The 18,564-nt window shown below is 42.0% G+C and overlaps 1 long non-coding RNA gene across 1 annotated transcript; it reads right to left on the reverse strand.

The window, feature by feature from the left end:
• Nucleotides 1–7,636: 7,636 nt before the first annotated feature.
• On the reverse strand, nucleotides 7,637–13,825 carry LOC129528300 (uncharacterized). The gene is made up of 3 exons (XR_008673537.2): nucleotides 13,416–13,825; nucleotides 13,226–13,273; nucleotides 7,637–13,120 (listed from the first exon to the last, which is right to left on the reverse strand). It is a non-coding gene; the product is annotated as an uncharacterized lncRNA (long non-coding RNA).
• Nucleotides 13,826–18,564: the final 4,739 nt, after the last annotated feature.

Genomic DNA, 18,564 nt, shown 5'->3' on the forward strand with positions numbered 1-18,564 from the left:
CACTCATGATTTGGCTCTCTGCTTGTCTATTATTGGTGTAGAGGAATGCTTGTGATTTTTGCACATTGATTTTGTATCCTGAGACTTTGCTGAAGTTGCTTATCAGCTTAAGGAGTTTTGGGGCTGAGACAATGGGATTTTCTAAATATACAATTATGTCATCTGCAAACAGAGACAATTTGACTTCCTCTCTTCCTCTTTGAATACACTTTATTTCTTTCTCTTGCCTGACTGCCCCGACCAGAACTTCCAATACTATGTTGAATAGGAGTGGTGAGAGAGGGCATCCTTGTCTTGTGCCAGTTTTCAAAGAGAATGCTTCCAGCTTTTGCCCATTCCATATAATATTGGCTATGGGTTTGTCATAAATAGCTCTTATTATTTTGAGATATGTTCCATCAATGTCTATTTTATTGAGAGTTTTTAGGATGAATGGGGTGTTGAATTTTATCGAAGGCCTTATCTGCATCTATTGAGATAATCATGTGGTTTCATCATCGGTTTTCTTTATGTGATGGATTAGGTTTCTTGATTTGTGTATGTTGAACCAGCCTTGCATCCCAGAGATGAAGCTGACTTGATTGTGGTGGATAAGTTTTTGATGTGCTGCTGGATTCGATTTGCCAGTATTTTATTGAGGATTTTCACATCGACATTCATCAGGGATATTGGCCTGAAATTTTCTTTTTTGTTGTGTCTCTGCCAGGTTTTGGTACCAGGATGAGGCTGGCCTCATAAAATGAGTTAGGGAGGAGTCTCTCTTTTTCTATTGTTTGGAATAGTTTCAGAAGGAATGATACCAGCTCCTATTTGTACCTCCAGTAGAATTCGGCTGTGAATCTGTCTGGTCCTGGGCTTTTTTTGACTGGTAGGCTATTAATTACTGCCTCAATTTCAGAACTTATTTTTGGTCTATTCAGGGATTCGACTTTTTCCTGGCTTAGTCTTGGGAGGGTATATGCGTAAAGGAATTTATCCATTTCTTCTAGATTTTCTAGTTTATTTGCATAGAGGTGTTTATAGTATTCTCTGATGGTAGTTTGTATTTCTGTGGGATCAGTGGTGATATCTCCTTTATCATTTTTTATTGTGTCTATTTGATTCTTCCCTCTTTTCTTCTTTATTAGTCTGGCTAGCAGTCTATTTTGTTAATGTTTTTTTAAAAATCAGCTCCTGGATTCATCGATCTATTTGAAGGGTTTTTTCATGTCTCTTTCTCCTTCATTTCGGCTCTTTCTCCTTCATTTCGGCTCTGATCTTAGTTATTTCTTGTCTTCTGCTAGCTTTTGAATTTGTTTGCTCTTGCTTCTCTAGTTCTTTTAATTGTGATTTAGGGTGTCAATTTCAGATATTTCCCACTTTCTGATGTGGGCATTTAGTGCTCTAAATTTCCCTCTTAACACTGCTTTAGCTGTGTCCCAGAGATTCTGGTATGTTGTCTCTTTGTTCTCATTGGTTTCAAAGAACTTCATTATTTCTGCCCTAATTTCGTTATTTACCCAGTAGTCATTCAGGAGCAGGTTGCTCAGTTTCCATGTAGTTGTGCAGTTTTGAGTGAGTTTCCTAATCCTGAGTTCTAATTTGATTGCACTGTGATCTGAGAGACTGTTTTGATTTCCATTATTTTGCATTTGCTGAGGAGTGTTTTACTTCCAATTATGAGGTCGATTTTAGAATAAGTGCTATGTGATGCTAAGAGTGTATATTCTGTTGATTTGGGGTGGAGAGTTCTGTAGATGTCTATTAGGTCTGCTTGGTCCAGAGCTGAGTTCAAGTCCTGAATATCCTTGTTAATTTTCTGTCTTGTTGATTGGTCTAATATTGACGTGGGGTGTTAAAGTCTCCCACTATAGTTATGTGGGAGTCTAAGCCTCTTTGTAGGTCTCTAAGAACTCATTTTATGAATCTGGGTGCTCCTGTATTGGGTGCATATATATTTAGGATAGTTAGCTCTTCTTGTTGAATTGATCCCTTTACCATTATGTAATGCCCTTCTTTGTCTTTTTAAATCTTTGTTGGTTTAAAGTCTGTTTTATCAGAGACTAGGATTTCAACCCCTGCATTTTTTGCTTTCCATTTGATTGATAAATATTCTTCCATCCCTTTATTTTGAGCCTATGTGTGTCTTTGCAGCCTATGTGTGAGTTTGGTCTCCTGAATACAGCACATTGATGGGTCTTGATTCTTTATCCAATTTACCAGTTTGTGTCTTTTAATTGGGGCATTTAGCCCATTTACATTTAAGGTTAATATTGTTATGTGTGAATTTGATCCTGTCATCATGATGCTAGCTGGTTAGTTTGCACATTAGTTGATGCAGTTTCTTCATAGTGTCATTGGTCTTTATATTTTGGTGTGTTTTTGCAGTGGCTAGTACCAGTTTTTCCTTTTCATATTTAGTGCTTTCTTCAGGAGCTCTTGTAAGGCAGGCCTGGTGGTGACAAAATCCCTTAGCATTTTCTTGTCTGTAAAGGATTTTAATTCTCCTTCACTTATGAAGCTTAGTTTGGCTGGATATGAAATTCTGTGTTGAAAATTCTTTTCTTTCAGAGTGTTGAATATTGGCCTCCACATTCTTCTGGCTTGTAGGGTTTCTGCAGAGTTTCTGCTGTTATCTGATGGGCTTCCCTTTGTAGGTAACCTAACCTTTCTTTCTGGCTGCCCTTAACATTTTTTTCCTTCGTTTCAACCTTGGAGAATCTGATGACTATGTGTCTTGGGGTTGCTCTTCTTGCAGAGTATCTTTGTGGTGTTCTCTCTATTTCCTGAATTTGAATGTTGGCCTGTCTTGCTAGATTGGGGAAGTTCTCCTAGATAATATCTTGAAGTGTTTTCCAACTTGGATCCATTCTTCCCATCACTTTCAGGTACACCAATCAGTCGTAAGTTTGGTCTTTTCACATAGTCCCGTATTTCTTGGAGGCTTTGTTCCTTTTCATTCTTTTTTCTCTAATCTTGTCTTCACACCTTATTTCAGTAAGTTGATCTTTAGTCTCTGATATCCTTTCTTCTGCTTGATCGATTTGGGTATTGTGTGCCTTACGAAGTTCTCATGCTGTGTTTTTCAGCTCCATCAGGTCATTTATGTCTGCTCTAAACTGGTTATTCTAGTTAGCACCATTAGGTCATTTATGTTCTTCTCTAAACTGGTTATTCTAGTTAGCAGTTCCTGTAACCTTTTTTCAAGGTTCTTAGCTTCTTGCTTTGGGTTAGAACATGCTCCTTTAGCTTAGGGGAGTTTGTTGTTATGTACCTTCTGAAGCCTATTTCTGTCAATTCGTCAAACTCATTCTCCATCCAGTTTTGTGCCCTTGCTGGAGAGGAGTTGCCATCATTTGGAGGAGAAGAGGCATTCTGGTTTTTGGAATTTTCAGAATTTTTGCACTCATCTTAGTGGATTTATCCTCAAGATGATGATATTCAGTGTTTTTTCCTCATCTTAGTGGATTTATCTACCTTTGATCTCTGAGGCTGATGACCCTTGAATGGGTTTTTGTGTGGGGGTCCTTTTTGTTAATGTTGATGTTATTGCTGTTTGTTAATTTTTCTTCTAACAGTCAGACCCCTCTTCTGCAGGTCTGCTGCAGTTTGCTGGAGGTCCAATCCAGACCCTGTTTGCCCGGGTATCACCAGCAGAGGCTGCAGAACAGCAAAGATTGCTGCCTGCTCCTTCCTTTGGAAGCTTCATCCCGGAGGGGCACCAGCCTGATGCCAGCAGGAGCTCTCATGTATGAGGTGTCTGTCGACCCCTCCTGGGAGGTCTCTCCCAGTCAGGAGGCACGGGGGTCAGGGACCCACTTAAGGAGGCAGTCTGTCCCTTAGCAGAGCTCTAGCACTGTGCTAAGAGAATCCTCCTTGTCAAGATCCTCTGCTTTCTTCAGAGCTGGCAGGCAGGAAAGTTTATGTCCGCTGAAGCTGTGCCCACAACCACCCCTTCCCCCAGGTGCTCTGTCCCAGGGAGATGGGAGTTTTATCTTCAAGACCCTGAATGGGGCTATTGCCTTTCTTTCAGAGATGCCCTGCCCAGTGAGGAAGAATCTAGAGAGGCAGTCTGGCCACAGCTGCTTTGCCACGCTGTGGTGAGTTATGCCCAGTGAGGAAGAATCTAGAGAGGCAGTCTGGCCACAGCTGCTTTGCCACGCTGTGGTGAGTTCTGCCCAGTGCGAACTTCCCAGCCTCCTTAGCAATGTCAGGGGAAAACCTCCTACTCCTGCCTCAGTAATGGCGGCCACCCCTCCACCCACCAAGCTTCAGCATCTCAGGTTGTCTTCAGACTGCTGTGCTGGCAGCGAGAATTTCAATCCAGTGGTTCATAGCTTGCTGGGCTCCATGGGAGTGAGAACCGCTGAGCAAGACCACTTGGCTCCCTGGCTTCAGCCCCCTTTCCAGGAAAGTGAACGGTTCTCTTTTGCTGGGGTTCCAGGCACCACTCAGTTGGAAATGCAGAAATCACCCGCCTTCTGCATTGGTCTCACTAGGAGCTGCAGACCAGAGCTGTTCCTATTCAGCTATCTTGCCAGATCTCCTATGTAACATTTCATACTTTGAGGAGTTTACCTGATCTGACAGCATCCTGTTTTAAACAAAGTTCCAATTGTTGGGATTAAGGCCTATACCAATTTGGGTGATTGTAGTGGCAATATAGAGAACCCAGATCAAATTGACTTTAGCAATAAAGGGTATTGGCTCATATAAGTAAAAAAGACTTGAGGTGGGCTCAGCGTCAGGTACAGTTGGATCAGAGTTTCAGCCTCTGCTTTCCTCCATGTGTCAGCTTCATCTCCAGGCACACTCTGATGATAGCAAAATGACTGTAGCACTTCCAGACTTTGCATCTCTACATTGCAACATCTAACCAAGAAAGAGCAGATTGACTTATCACTCCCTACAATGTTCTGAAGTTCACTCTTCATGGACTGCTTAGATCATGTGTCTTTCCCTGAAATAATCACGAAGGCAGGGGAATAGAATGTGATGACTGACTTGGCCAAGGTCACTTGCTCCTCCTTTTGTACAAGGTTAACGATAGCCTTTCTTAACTTCACGGATCTCCAAACACAAACTGGAGGACTATTGGGAAGGAGGATGAGATAGGCCTGCCTTAGGCCCAATAATACCTTGAGAAATAGAACAGGAAAGCAGGTAACTTAAGTATAGCAGGACATGTTTTCTATGTTGGTATGTAAATCCTTGAGAGCTGGAGTAGTCCCTCCCTCACCTGAAGCTCTTGGGACTCTCTGTCCTAGTGAGACTCTCTGGCTAGTGCCATCTTTGTTCCCAAAGGGTTGCACAGATTGCTAATCTTCATGTATATATGCATGAGGAGCTTAGGGAGAACTGGGAAGCTGTAGTCATTCATTTGAGTTCTTATGTCTTGTATTCTTGGTAAAACCTGTTTGTTGGACTGGTAGTGAAAGCAACATCAGCAAAGTCCAATTGTTCATGCTCACCCATCTCTAACCAGCACACCCTTTGTGGCCTGGCCTCACTCTGCAGGGAGGTAACTATAAACAGCCACTACAATGACACCGTCTCAGTGTAGTCCTTTCAAAATTAAAACTGATTCCTTACAGAAACATTCTCTGTTATGAAAATCATTCCTTATCTTTGCTGCTTAGGTCCTGAATGAGATACGTAGTTTAAAACTTCAGAATTAAGTTCAGGTAAAGAAAGCATTGCCTATTTAAAAAAATGGTGGCAAAATATTGGAATGGGTTACTAAGGGAGCTCATAGACTGTGCTTCTCTAGGGAAAAGTGAAAAACAGAAGAGCTTGTTGACAATGATAGTCTATTTATATATGGAAAAAATATGCCTGATTCCTAGGGGCAGCATTACATTGTGCTTTATTTTAGTGTGTTCTGCTTACAAAGGAGCAATTATCTTTCTGTTGATCCTTGATAGTATGAAAGTTTTCAATTTGACAAATTGTGGTGTGTATTTCACTTAACTTTTACTGAGCCTTTACCATGAGCCAATCTAGGAGCTTTGGCTGCACAAGCCTTGGTTTCTGCTTGGAGGACACAGTCTAGTAGATGTAGACAGGTGTGCAAACCAAAGCGTGCCAAAGGTGCTGTTGGTGTTCCAGTGACAGTGCTTCTCAAGGTAGTGTCCTTGGACCAGACTGATCAGATCACATGGGAATGCTTACTTAAAACCAAGGTTCCTGGTCCCTAACCCCAGACCCCACTGAACCATACTGGAGTAGGACAAGGTGTGCAGGGATCTCATCAACAAGCTCCCAGGTGAAGCTTTGCACCCGGAAATTTGGAAATTGGTACAGGGTACAGTGAGGGCATAAAAAGGGAGAGAATGATCAATGCTACCTTGGCAGGGGTGGCGATCAAAAATGTTTTTATCATAGAGGTGATATTTCAGTTGGGCTTTAAAAAGATGAGGGCGAGTTTTAAAGACAGCCAGGGTCAGGAGGGGGCTTCCAGCCAGGGGAACAGCATGAGTAAAGGTAATGAGGCAGGAAAAGCATCATCTATTCCTCGGAAGGAGCATCACTATCTCCCTTGTTCCTGGGAAGGAGCTGAATGGGGAACAGGAAGCGGTGGCTTACGAGCACAAGGCTATGCTTCTCATACATGTGACATGTTGATTGCAAGCCAGTGAGGCTTTGTTCCACATCTTCCTTCTGGGACACAAGTAAAGAAGCAGCCAGATGAAGTGGAAGGGCTGCTCAGGAGGAAGAAAGAACATGGCAGAGCCGCACCATGACTGCTGAGCTTCTGCTCAGAGGCAGCACGTCATTTTTATTCAGTCTGTTGGCCCAAAGAGGTCACATGACAGCAATGGGGCAGGGACATATAATCCAATCACAGGGAGGGGCAGCAAATATTTGGAGTAATTATACAATCTCCTATAGGTGGGAGTTAGTAGAAATCACTGAATTAACAGAAAGACATAAACTATCAAAAGAATTGAACAGGCCAGTCGCGATGGCTTACACCTGTAATCCCAGTACTTTGGGAGGCCAAGGTGGGTGGATCACAAGGTCAGGAGTTCAAGACCAGCCTGGTCAAGATGGTGAAACCCCATCTCTACTAAAAATACAAAAAAATTAGTTGGGCATGGTGGCGGGCGCCTGTAATCCCAGTCACTTGGGAGGCTGAGGCAGAGAATTGCTTGAACCCGGGAGGCGGAGGTTGCAGTGAGCTGGGATCGCGCCGCTGCACTCCAGCCTGGGTGACAGAGTGAGATTCGTCTAAAAAAAAAAAAAAAAAAGAATTGAAGAAGGAGTTCAACAATCTTTTTGAAGTTAGGTTTTGAGGGTGTGATATTGGAATGTTGAATCATCAATTTTTTTATTGGTTATATCTGCACCTATTAGCCAAAGCAGGCTAAGAAATATATATAAAGGTGTTTCCCAGAGTGTGCTGCTTAGAACTCGCTGCTTCCAGGAGATGCTATGGGGTACTATGAGAACGGGAATTGTGTAAGTAAATACATTTAGGAGACTTGAATTTTCATAGTGCACATTTAAGTGTTAAAAGCTCCTGGAAATTCTTCAGTGGTAACAATTAATTAAATTTTTAAAAAAGTAACTTCGTTTTAATACAACATTTCCCCTAGTTTATTTAATCACAGAATCCTTTTTGCGTAACACTTATTAACATGCTGCAGGACTTTTATCTTGAGAATCATACTTCAGAAAATGCTGAATGAAACTACTTTAAAACAATATCAAAGACAATCTCAGTTTTCCTTGGTAACCACTCCAGGATTTACCAAAATTTCCTCTAAAAGAAATATACTCTGATGCTAATTTAAGTATGTTACAGGCAGAGTCAATTTTCTGGTGCTACACATATGTAATGATAGATGTGACCAAATGTCATAAAGCGATTTTCATAGGACTTCTCTGCTGATTTCTACTTAGATGACTACAGTTCAACAAAATGGGGGCTATATGACACCTTATACACCATAGATGCTTAGATATTTCTAAAGGTGGCACACAGTTGAATATAACCACAAACACTCAAAGCTTTATACGTACTCAGTCAAGCCTCTGGATTGAATAGGTTTGTAGCAATCTGCCAACGACTCCTTCGGAAATCTGAGTGAATGATTTGAGGCGTTAAATCACCGATTATGTTTATTTCTAACACGAGCCCATTCAGTTTGGTTTCCTAAACACTTTTTGGAAGGATCCCTGTGAGATTCCAGGCTACATACCATTATTAGTTTGATACTTTAATGTTGAGATCTATCCATAATATTTTAAATTTTAAGACAGTGGTTTTTTTGTTGTTGCTGTTTTTTTCTTTTTTAACTTCTAGAACTCTACTCAGTAGCTTCATTATAGTCTAGATAACTAAACATCTTAAGTAAAGCTACATTTATGATTGTTAATGAAATTCTCATTCAATATCTGCATTACTTACATAGAACTTACTTCCAAAAAGCATTTGAAGAGGCAGCTCATTAAGGGCATTCTAAGAGTCTCCCTTTCTACTAATCTCCCTTTGAGGCCTATCAAATGTTAGGAAGGACACTCTAGTGCTCAAACTCTTTTACCCAAAGTGTTTACTTTCGGTATTTTAATAGCTTCTTCAGTTCCCTTGCCTGTCCCACATGGGTACATGAAGACTTGTAATTGTGTAAATAAAGAGTAAAACCTTGCAATTATGATATAAATATGTACTCAAATTTAAAGCAACTAGTTATCAAAGACAAATGGATACAGGATCCTGCACCAGAATGAATCTGCTCAATATTGACATAGTGAATTGTCCTGAGAAGATTAAACCACAACTAGAAAAGCAGGCGGAGGGACAGTGAGTGACAGGGGCTTTATGGGGGGGCAGTGCCTCCCAGGGGGAGAGTTCATCTTCTTACTCAAAGAGACGCCTTCAGGGATCATGTAACTTGAATTCCCTGTGAATTCAGTGTCATCTTAGCTTGACCAGCTCTGGAAGAACATATTAACCTCCGCTTGTGATTTTCAGAAAACCATTCTAATTTAGCAAGTAATTAAGGGTCACATGTAGGACAAAGAGCTAGATAATCTTGGATTACCCACAGGAAGCTTTGTCTCCAAGGCAACCCCCGATGGAGGGGCTGTTAATGCGAAAGCCAGTCGGTTAATGAACTGGGAAAGGTAACTGGCTCCCAAACCTGTTAGAGCCAGGGAAATGGACATAACAATTATATTGCTATTGAATGACTCAGTGATAGAAAAGAAATGCTTCCAAAGCCAGTGGAGGCAAAACGTTTAGAGAAAGGATATAATTGTCACTGTTCTGCTGGACCAAATCCACAGATCTAAAATTAGCCTATTGTGAGTTCAAGCCAGGCCAATCTGTATTTATGAATTTTAGGCTAGTCTCCAGCTGAATCTTCTGGTTTCAGTGTTTCCTATGACCTAATTACCCCCCAGCCTGGTTTTTCCTGAGGGGCAGCCTCAGTTAGTACACTAGGCTGTGAGAGTGGCCCAAGGGAGTTTCGGAAGAGGAGACAAAACTTGTATTGTCCATCAGAGCCCTTGATACTCCATGCTGGGCTAAAAAATAAGATAGGGTTGCACAGAGAAGCACTATAAGAGGATTTTTAGACCAGGTTGGTAAAGGTGGAAGAGAAGACTGCAGGCGACCCAGTGATGGAGATGCTACAATAAGAGGAAAAGAAAAACAAAGGCATTCCCATGAGAAAACTTGAGAGGGACAGAGTGGAAAATTTAAGCGCCCTCGTCACTTCCTCAATGCTTCTCTCTCTCTTTCTTCTAATGGTCAAATTTAGGTCTTACATTCTCTACAAAGCCTTCTAAAACTCTATGAGCTCTTATTTATTTCCTGTCTTTGAACACTTACTGAACCACACTGCACACTTACCTGTATGTTCTCTTTCCATGTTCATTAAGAGTCTTGTGTACCTGGGTATTGTGTCTCTCGGCTTGTAAGGTAAAGGATCATGGGATATTCATTCAGCAGTCTCTAAATATTTACTAAGACTCTATTGTGAGGTGAGCACTATGCTAGCTGCTGGAGAAATAAAGATCAATAAAATACAGTGTCTGCCAGAAGGAGCTCATAGACTACTGAAGGATGCATAGAAGCCAGCACGAAAGTGCAATAAATAAGAGTGACATCTAAGCAGCTGGACATTCATCTGGTACAGTACATTCCTGGATATCGAGCAACAAGAAAGAGGAGCTGGAATGATTTATCACCAAGGCCAATGTATGGCTGCCCATAATCACCAACTCAAGAAACAAGTGAAAGCAGAGAGGATTGAACTTCTGGGTTAAGGCAGAAAGGGATAAAAAGCAAAGACATTTTGGCAAAGACTGATTTCTTACCCAGGAAAATAAGACCAGTGTGGTGTGTTTTCAGCATCTGATGAAGTACGTGCCCTTTTGAGCTAATTCTTCCATCAGGACAGATTTGAGGGTGTAAGGAAGGCAAGTGAAGCTAAACTGATCAGATTTAGACCACAGGGAATGGAAAGAGATGATTCACTTTAAATCTGAAACTAAATGGGGAAAGGACTGCTTTCACAGTTGTAGGGGACTCATCTTAAAATTCTCTGGAATAGAAGTATAAAGGCTGAAGGGACCTATTTGGATCTATGGATGATTATGTAGGAAACTGTATTAATGATAAAGAAATAAACACCCAACGTCAACAAAAAGTGGAAAAGACAAAAGGAAATCTATCTGATAGAATAAAGCTCAAAATGCTCTGGTTTGTTGAAACCCAAATAAGACAGATGAGCAAGAGGCAGGGCAGGGTCCCAAACAAGCCTCAAAGAAATTTAGAGTTTTCAAGCCCAAAGGTAAAAAGTGAAAATGAGATACAGACTCCACCAAGGGAAATGGAAAATACCTCCTCATATAATGAAGACACAAGAAGTCAGGGAAATCTGCTGCTTATTAGATGGGCTTATGAGAAAAACTCTATGATGCTCATCTGAGATGTTCACACAGTTCTGTGTGCTTACAAAGGAAAATAGAACCAGCACGGGGAGAAGGGACATCATATTTTCCTTTCTCAGAGTAATTATAAACAGATACAAAAACCCTGGTGGGAAAAGTAGATGTGGAAGCAGACAATGAAGAAGCCAATTGGTAGGCTGAGTTAAACTGTGGCAGTTTGTCTGATGGCTGTTTCAATGGTCTGGAAGTCTTTGGGAAGGTGTTCCATGTCTATAATTCTGACAATATAGTATTCTCTGGGTGACATTTTAGATACACATGGCCATATCTGAAAACCATGGGGACATGCAAGAGGAAGTCCTGAAACTGTAATCAACTCATTCATTCATTGAATAAGCATTTATTGTGCACCTAGATGAACAGAACCTAGCACTGTTTTCGCATTAGGGATAGAGCAATGAATGAGAAAAACAAGACCTTGGCGTCGTAGTGTTTTATGGGCCAGAGGGGAGAGATAGACAATAAAACTATGGACAAGCTTTTAAAAATAAAATTTCAAATTGTGATATTGGTAAGTGCTGTAAAAGCAAATAAACAAAAACCAGAGAGTGAGATAGAGAGACTGGTAGGCAGGAAACCTTGGTGGTTTAGGTAGAGGGCTCTGGGAAGCCTTTTGGTTGGGAAGACATTGGAGCTGAAGCTTGAGGGATAAAGAGGCAGCTCAGTGAAGATTGGGGGCAGAGAGTCCCAGGCAGAGGGACAACAATGTAACGTCCCAGTGGCGGGAAAAACATGGCATGTTCAAGGAGCAGAAGAGAAGCCCAGAATGAAGGGAGTGTGGTCAGAAGTGGGAGAATGGAGGCAGAGGAGGCTGGAAGGATTGACAGGGACCTGCTAACCATGGAAAGGGGTTTGAAGTATATTCTAACTGCAGTGGGAAGTGACCAGAGGGTTTCAAGCAAAGGCTGCTATCATCTTTCTATGTGATCTCTGCTGCTCCACAAATCTAGTGGACCAGCAGAACCATCACCCCCGGGAAGATCTCAGATCCCACTGCAGACTGGCTGCAGCAGAATCTATACTTTTACAAAATCTCTGGATGCTGCATGCGTACGTGAACTTGAAGAAGCACTTCAAGAATGATATCTATGCTTTAAAAAGACTCCATGGTACACCCATTAGGATGGTTATACTTTTTTTGAGAAGGAAAATAACAAGTGTTGGTGAGGATGTGGAGAAACTGGAACCTTTTCACTTTGTTGGTGGGAATAAAAAGTGGAGCAGCCACTGTGGAAGCCAGTTTGGCTGTTCCTCAATAATGCAAACATAGTTACTCACTTAGAACATTTCCACTTCTGGGAATATACCCAAAAGAATTGAAAACAGATGTTCAAAGAAAAACTTGTACATAAATATTCAGAGCAGCACTATACACAATAAACGAAAGGTAGAAACAGCCCAAATGTTCATTTACTGATGAAAGGATAAACAAATGTGGTCTATCCATATAATGGGATATTATTCAGCCATAAAAGGAATGAAGTACTGATACGTGCTACAACAGGGATAAATCTTGAAAACATGCTAAGTGAAAGAAGCTAGACATGTTAGGCCACATATTACATGATTCCGTGTATATGCAATATTCAAAATAGGCAAATCCACAGAGACAGAATGCAGATGGTGGTTGCCAAGGGCAGCGGGGAGGAGAGAATGGAGAGACTGACTAATGGGTACAGGGTTTCCTTTAGAGGTGATGAAAACCCCAAACTAGATAGTGGTGATGGTTGCACAACACTGTCAATGTACTTACTAAGTGTCACTAATGGTAAATTTTGTGTTATGTGTATTGTACCATAATTTTCAAAACAAGACTATAAAGAGCAAGGGCAAAAAACACACCAAATGGTAGTTCTTCAAGAGCTATTGTGGGGTTAGTGGGCGGTTGCTAATGGTGTCTTAATTTTGTAGCACTTCAGTAATGGTCTGGATACTAAAAACTTTAAAATGCACATACATTGCTTCGAGAAAACACCAGGCTAATAGACCTAGTCAATATCTTGTTGAAAACTCAAACGAAAATGAGCAAAGCTGAATTAGGTCCAAATTAAGTAGAATGCAGTTCAGCAAGCTTGAAAAGAAGAACTGAACAGTTGTCAAGGGCAGGAAGGTGAAAAAAGGTGCAAGAGATAAAAATCGAGGAGTCAGGAGCATGGCCACTGGAATCCGGAAGAGAGCACTGTGGACAAAAGGTCAATTTCAGTAACTGGATTCATACGTGGGTGAATCACAGATCACACAGAAACCACTGGGTTCCCTTGCCATTCCATTCAGCGTCGCTTACCTGCATTCTCAAATTGTGCTTCCAACTCTGGGGTTTGCACCTGGTAACCTGAAAAACAAAGAACCATGGATTGGTTAGATTTACATATTAACACTTAGGAAGAGAAGGTATTGCGTATTCATTCATTTATTCATCCCCTACTTCCTACTCCCTATCCCCATCCAATCTTCTGGTCACCTACACTACTTACCTCTGGAGAGGCCGTAGAGCAGTGGTCAAAAGCATGACCTGCCGGGCGCGGTGGCTCACGCCTGTAATCCCAGCACTTTGGGAGGCCGAGGCGGGTGGATCGTAAGGTCAGGAGATCGAGACCATCCTGGATAACACGGTGAAACCCCGTCTCTACTAAAAATACAAAAAATTAGCCGGGCGTGGTGGTGGGCGCCTGTGGTCTCAGCTACTCGGGAGGCTGAGGCAGGAGAACGGCGTGAACCTGGGAGGCGGAGCTGGCAGTGAGCCGAGATTGCGCCACTGCACTCCAGCCTGGGCAACAGAGCGAGACTGCGTCTCAAAAAAAAGAAAAAAAAAAAAAAGCATGACCTCTGAATCTAGAGTGGCTTTGAATCACACCTCCAACATTTACTGAGAGTGATGCTGGGCAAGTCACTTAACCTTTTGCGCCTCTGTTTTCTCATCTATAAGGTGGGAATAATGATTCAGAATTATGCGAATTAACTGAGTCAATACATGCAAAAGGCTTAGAACAGTACTTGGAACTTAGGAATCACACAATTCCATTAGCTGCTTAATATTATTATTAATATTAATTCATATTAAGATGATTATTACTCTGCTGGGCACTGGGATTGTGGAAAGAATCAGATGTTCTCCCTGTTGTGGCAGAGCTCATGTCTGGTGTGGGAATCTACTAAAATGCTGCTTGGAAAACATAAAGGAAGAGGTGGGCACGAGTTCTTTGGGGTCCCATAAAAACTTTAATTCTGTCCAGTGGGAAAGCTAAGATTTCAAAGACCAGGGGGCATCTGAGTAGCAGAGAGGATGACAGTGATTATTGGCGAAGGGAGCAATATGTACAAAGGTCAGAAAGATGTAAGAGCCTGGCTCCCTTGAGGAACTGTGATTGACTCGGTGGAGCTGACATAGGGTATGAGGGACGGATCCTCTGCAGATAAGCTAGAAAGGTAGCTCCCCTCACTTCTGGTGCTTGCTAGCAATCTCTATCATTTCCTTGCTTGTGGTTGCATCACTCCAATGTCTGCCTTCGTCTGCATGCGGCCATCTTCCTTCTGTGTTTCTGTGTCTAAATTTCCTTTTTATAAGGACACCACTCACTGATTAAGGTCCACCCTAATCCATTATGAGCTCATGTTAACTTGATTATATCTGCAAAGACCCTATTCCAAATGAGGTCACATTCATAGGTACCAGGGCTTAGGACTTGAACGTGCTTGGGGAGGGCACAATTCAACCCACAGCAGGGCCTGACCAGTTAGAGCAGCTGGGAGCTGCAGACAGACACACATTTTACATGGATTACTCCGGTGATTTGACATGAGGAGGCTGGAGGGCTATAAGATGCTGAAGGATCAGTTAGGAGTTTATTGCAAAACAGCAAGTGAGAACCTCAGAGGCCCGGATAAAGGCCATGTTTGTGAGAATGCTGAGCCATCAGAAGCGCTGGCCAACCCAGTTGGAATTTTTGGCAAGAATAGTTCATAGGCAGAGGGCAATGTGAACTTCCATTAGGAGGCGCATCGTGCCTGGTTATGAGCAGGTACTGACCATCATTTCCTAGATTCGTTATTTCATTAGGTTTGATAAAATGGTGACATTCTAATTCCATCATGTCCTCTTCATTTATTAGTGGGATGCTTCTAGAAAAAGTAATTTCCTCTCATCAACTATTTATTAACTTTGATGTACAGTATAAGCAGGAAAATGCTTTTACTTAAAAAAAAAACAAACAAACTAGTTTTAAACTACAGAGTTGGTTCTCAGGCATCCTCCTAAAATAACATTATTTTTCTTGTTGTTGGCTGTCATTGTTTTTCTGTTTGTTTGACGTCATTTTGAACTCATGGATTTTAGCATATTTGATGGATTTCAGTCCGTGCCAATTATTATCCTTGATAATGCCAAAACCATTCTAGTAGAAGCCACTTCAAGTTGCCTCCTGAGTCCTGTTAATGCAATCCCAGTAATCTTGCCAGTTTTCTTGCTTTTTTGAACTTCTCCAAGTTGGGTGAAGATTGGTATATTATTGAGTATTAAATTGCATTTCTTTTATTAGTAACAATATGCAGGAGCTTTTCGTGTATTTAATTGGGTGTATCATAAGCGTGTGGCTGACCAGTACATGGATCAAAGTATGTGGCATGCTGCACTCAAGAGTGCACTGAGCAACCAGCCTGGGCAACATAGCTAGACCCCATCTCTACAAAAAATTTAAAACTTAGCTTGGCATGGTGGTGTGCACTTGTAGTTCTAGCTACTTGGGAGGCTGAGGTGGGAGGATTGCTTAGGCCCAGATGTTTGAGGCTGCAGTGAGCTATGATTACACCACTGTACTCCAGCCTAGGTAACAGAGCGAGAGCCTGCCTCTATTAAAAATAAAAAAAAAAAGTGCACCGAATTATCAACCAGGAGCCCTATTCTCTAATCTTGCCATTGGCATGACCTATAACAAAGTCACATATCTTTCTGGATCTTCCTTTCTTCCTTATTAAATTAAGAGGTATGGCTCTATAGTCTTCCAATCCCCCTGTCGAGCTAAAATGCTGAGATCTTTATTTCTGGCTCCTATGTGCCCCAGACCTCATATAAAAGTTTTTTTTTTTTTTTCAGTAGAGCCAATTGAATAATTGTATAACTAAGTTCAATTTAATTTTTGTGTTTGTGCAAGTTATTTTATCAAATTAATTTGTAAAACAAAAAAACTGTTAGATTACATGTTCTTTTTAAATATTATTATCATTTAAAAATATGGTCACTGAACTGATGAAGGCCACATTGATTGACCCTTCTGCCTGCTCTTTCAGAAGCTGCAGCCAACTGGCAAATAGCTTCCCCAGCCTCCTGCTGAAGCATCTGCTAATGCTCTGCAGATTACTATGTCCCCTCCGCCTCCCCCCACCTTCCCTGTCGCCCTCCATCCTCAGGCTGCTCATTAACTCATTAGAAGCTGCTTTCATAGCAGCTGGAGGGGAGGTTCTGCTGCCTGCTGATTGTAGCTCAGGGTTTTCAAAGCACCTGCCTCAGTGTCACCTGGAGTCTTCGGTAAATAGGACCGTATTCGTCTACTCGGTGCTTCTCCACAGCATTGAACATAGCACCAGGAATCAACACAATCCTTGTGAAAATCTTTATGCAATGTCTGTCCCATGCACTGGACAATAAGCTCCACAAGGACAGGCTGTGTCAGGTTTTGCTGACCTTCGTATCCCTGGCAATCAGCTCAGGACTTAGTACTTTGTGGGCATCCCAAGATTTCCTGGATGCTAAATGCATGAGTGCAGGAGTGACTGAGTGAATCAGGTTGAACTTGGGGTTGACGTGTATGTCTAGGTGTCCATATATGTGTGTAAATGTATGTGTGTGTGTGTGTGTGTGTATATATACACATATATGTGTATATATATACACATATATGTGTATATATATACACATATATGTGTATATATATACATATATGTGTATATATATACATATATATACACATATATATATACATATATATGTATATATATATGCATCTATACAATGGGGTCTCCTGTACTAATCTAACATACTCAGAAACTTCAGAGGAGGAGGCTGGCAAGTTCTTCATCCTGTGAGTCTGTGTGCTATTAGGAAAAACAGGCCTGGCACATGGCTCACGTCTGTAATCTCAGCACTTTGGGAGGCCGAGGTGGGAGGATCACTTGAGGTCAGGAGTTCGAGACCAGCCTGGCCCACATGGTGAAACCCTATCTCTACTAAAAATATAAAAATTAGCTGGGTGGCGGGTGCCTGTAATCCCAGCTACTCAGGAGGCTGAGGCAGGAGAATCACTTGAACCCTGGAGGTGGAGGTTGCAGTGAGACAAGATTGTGCCACTGTACTCCAGCCTGGGTCTGTTTTAAAAAAAAAAAAAAAGAGAAAAAGAAAAAGAGCACTGGCCTGGTAGGTCAAAGACCTAGAATCTGCTGCAGACTTGGCCACTCTCCATGACCTGGATGGTTTTGAGCCCATCACTTAATCTGCAGAACAGTGGTTTGGGGCCAGAGCATCTGTAATGCTCCTTCTAGTGCCAATATCCTAAGTTTCTCTCTGTGGGGAGTGCTGTGTCACTTACCGAGATAGAGCTCAGATGCTGGCAGGCTGCCTTCTCAATCTCTGAATGGCATACAACATGTTCATTCCACGTATCCACCCTACACAAAACTCTTCTGTAGATTTACAGTTTTCAAAACCAAATGCTGACTCTCTCGCCTTGCACAATCATTTCTGACTTTTAAGACTATCTGCTTCCCAGGTTTCTCTCTCTCACTCTCAGTCACCTTGTGTCAGCTTTAAATTACTGACCCCTAACTGAGTGCCAGGCACTGTTCCCACCACTTGGCAGGTGTCAACTCATTTCCCGAGGATAAAATTCGATCCCACTAGGTTTTGCCCATGTCACATGCTCGTATTTACAGGCCAACCGTGTCATGTCAATTTCTTATTTCTTTGGCTGATGTGCTACAGCGTGTGGCTTGATTTTACATTGGGGCAGTGTGGAAAAGGTAACTTAAGCTTGGGCACTGAGGTGGGAGTGGAAGACAAACTGCAGGGTCATTGCCCTAAAGTAGGTTAGAGTGTATGGGGAAATTAACCTTCAAGACGTGGTGGTTATTATACACAATATGAGGTAATATATAAAGGGCGAAATCCTGTGGCATACTTTATAAATCCTCCGAGATACTCTGGAAATACTTTATCAGTCCTCTCGAGGCCAGGGAATGGAGAGTTGAGTGGGAGCCTGTGTAACCCTCAGGTGTGATGCTTCTCTCCGAATGTCCGTGGTGTCCTGACACTCCACGGGTCCTGCTGCATAGCAAGATCAGGCGACCCAGGCTCGGTGCCCCTGAGAGGATGTTTCTAGAAGTCCACTTTCTCCACATCTTACCTCTCCTCCCTGCCACACACTCCATTCTATTTCTTTGCTACTTAAAGTAACAAAGTGATCTTGAATAAATACATTAAAATTTTATTTTATTTTTTTTTGAGACGGAGTCTTGCTCTGTCGCCCAGGCTGGAGGGCAGTAGCAGGATCTTGTCTTGCACTAGTGCAACCTCTGCCTCTCTGGTTCAAGTGATTCTCATGCCTCAGCCTCCCGAGTAGCTGGAATTAACAGGCA

This window comes from Gorilla gorilla, chromosome 17 (genome assembly GCF_029281585.2).
Source record: "Gorilla gorilla gorilla isolate KB3781 chromosome 17, NHGRI_mGorGor1-v2.1_pri, whole genome shotgun sequence".
NCBI lineage: Eukaryota > Metazoa > Chordata > Mammalia > Primates > Hominidae > Gorilla > Gorilla gorilla.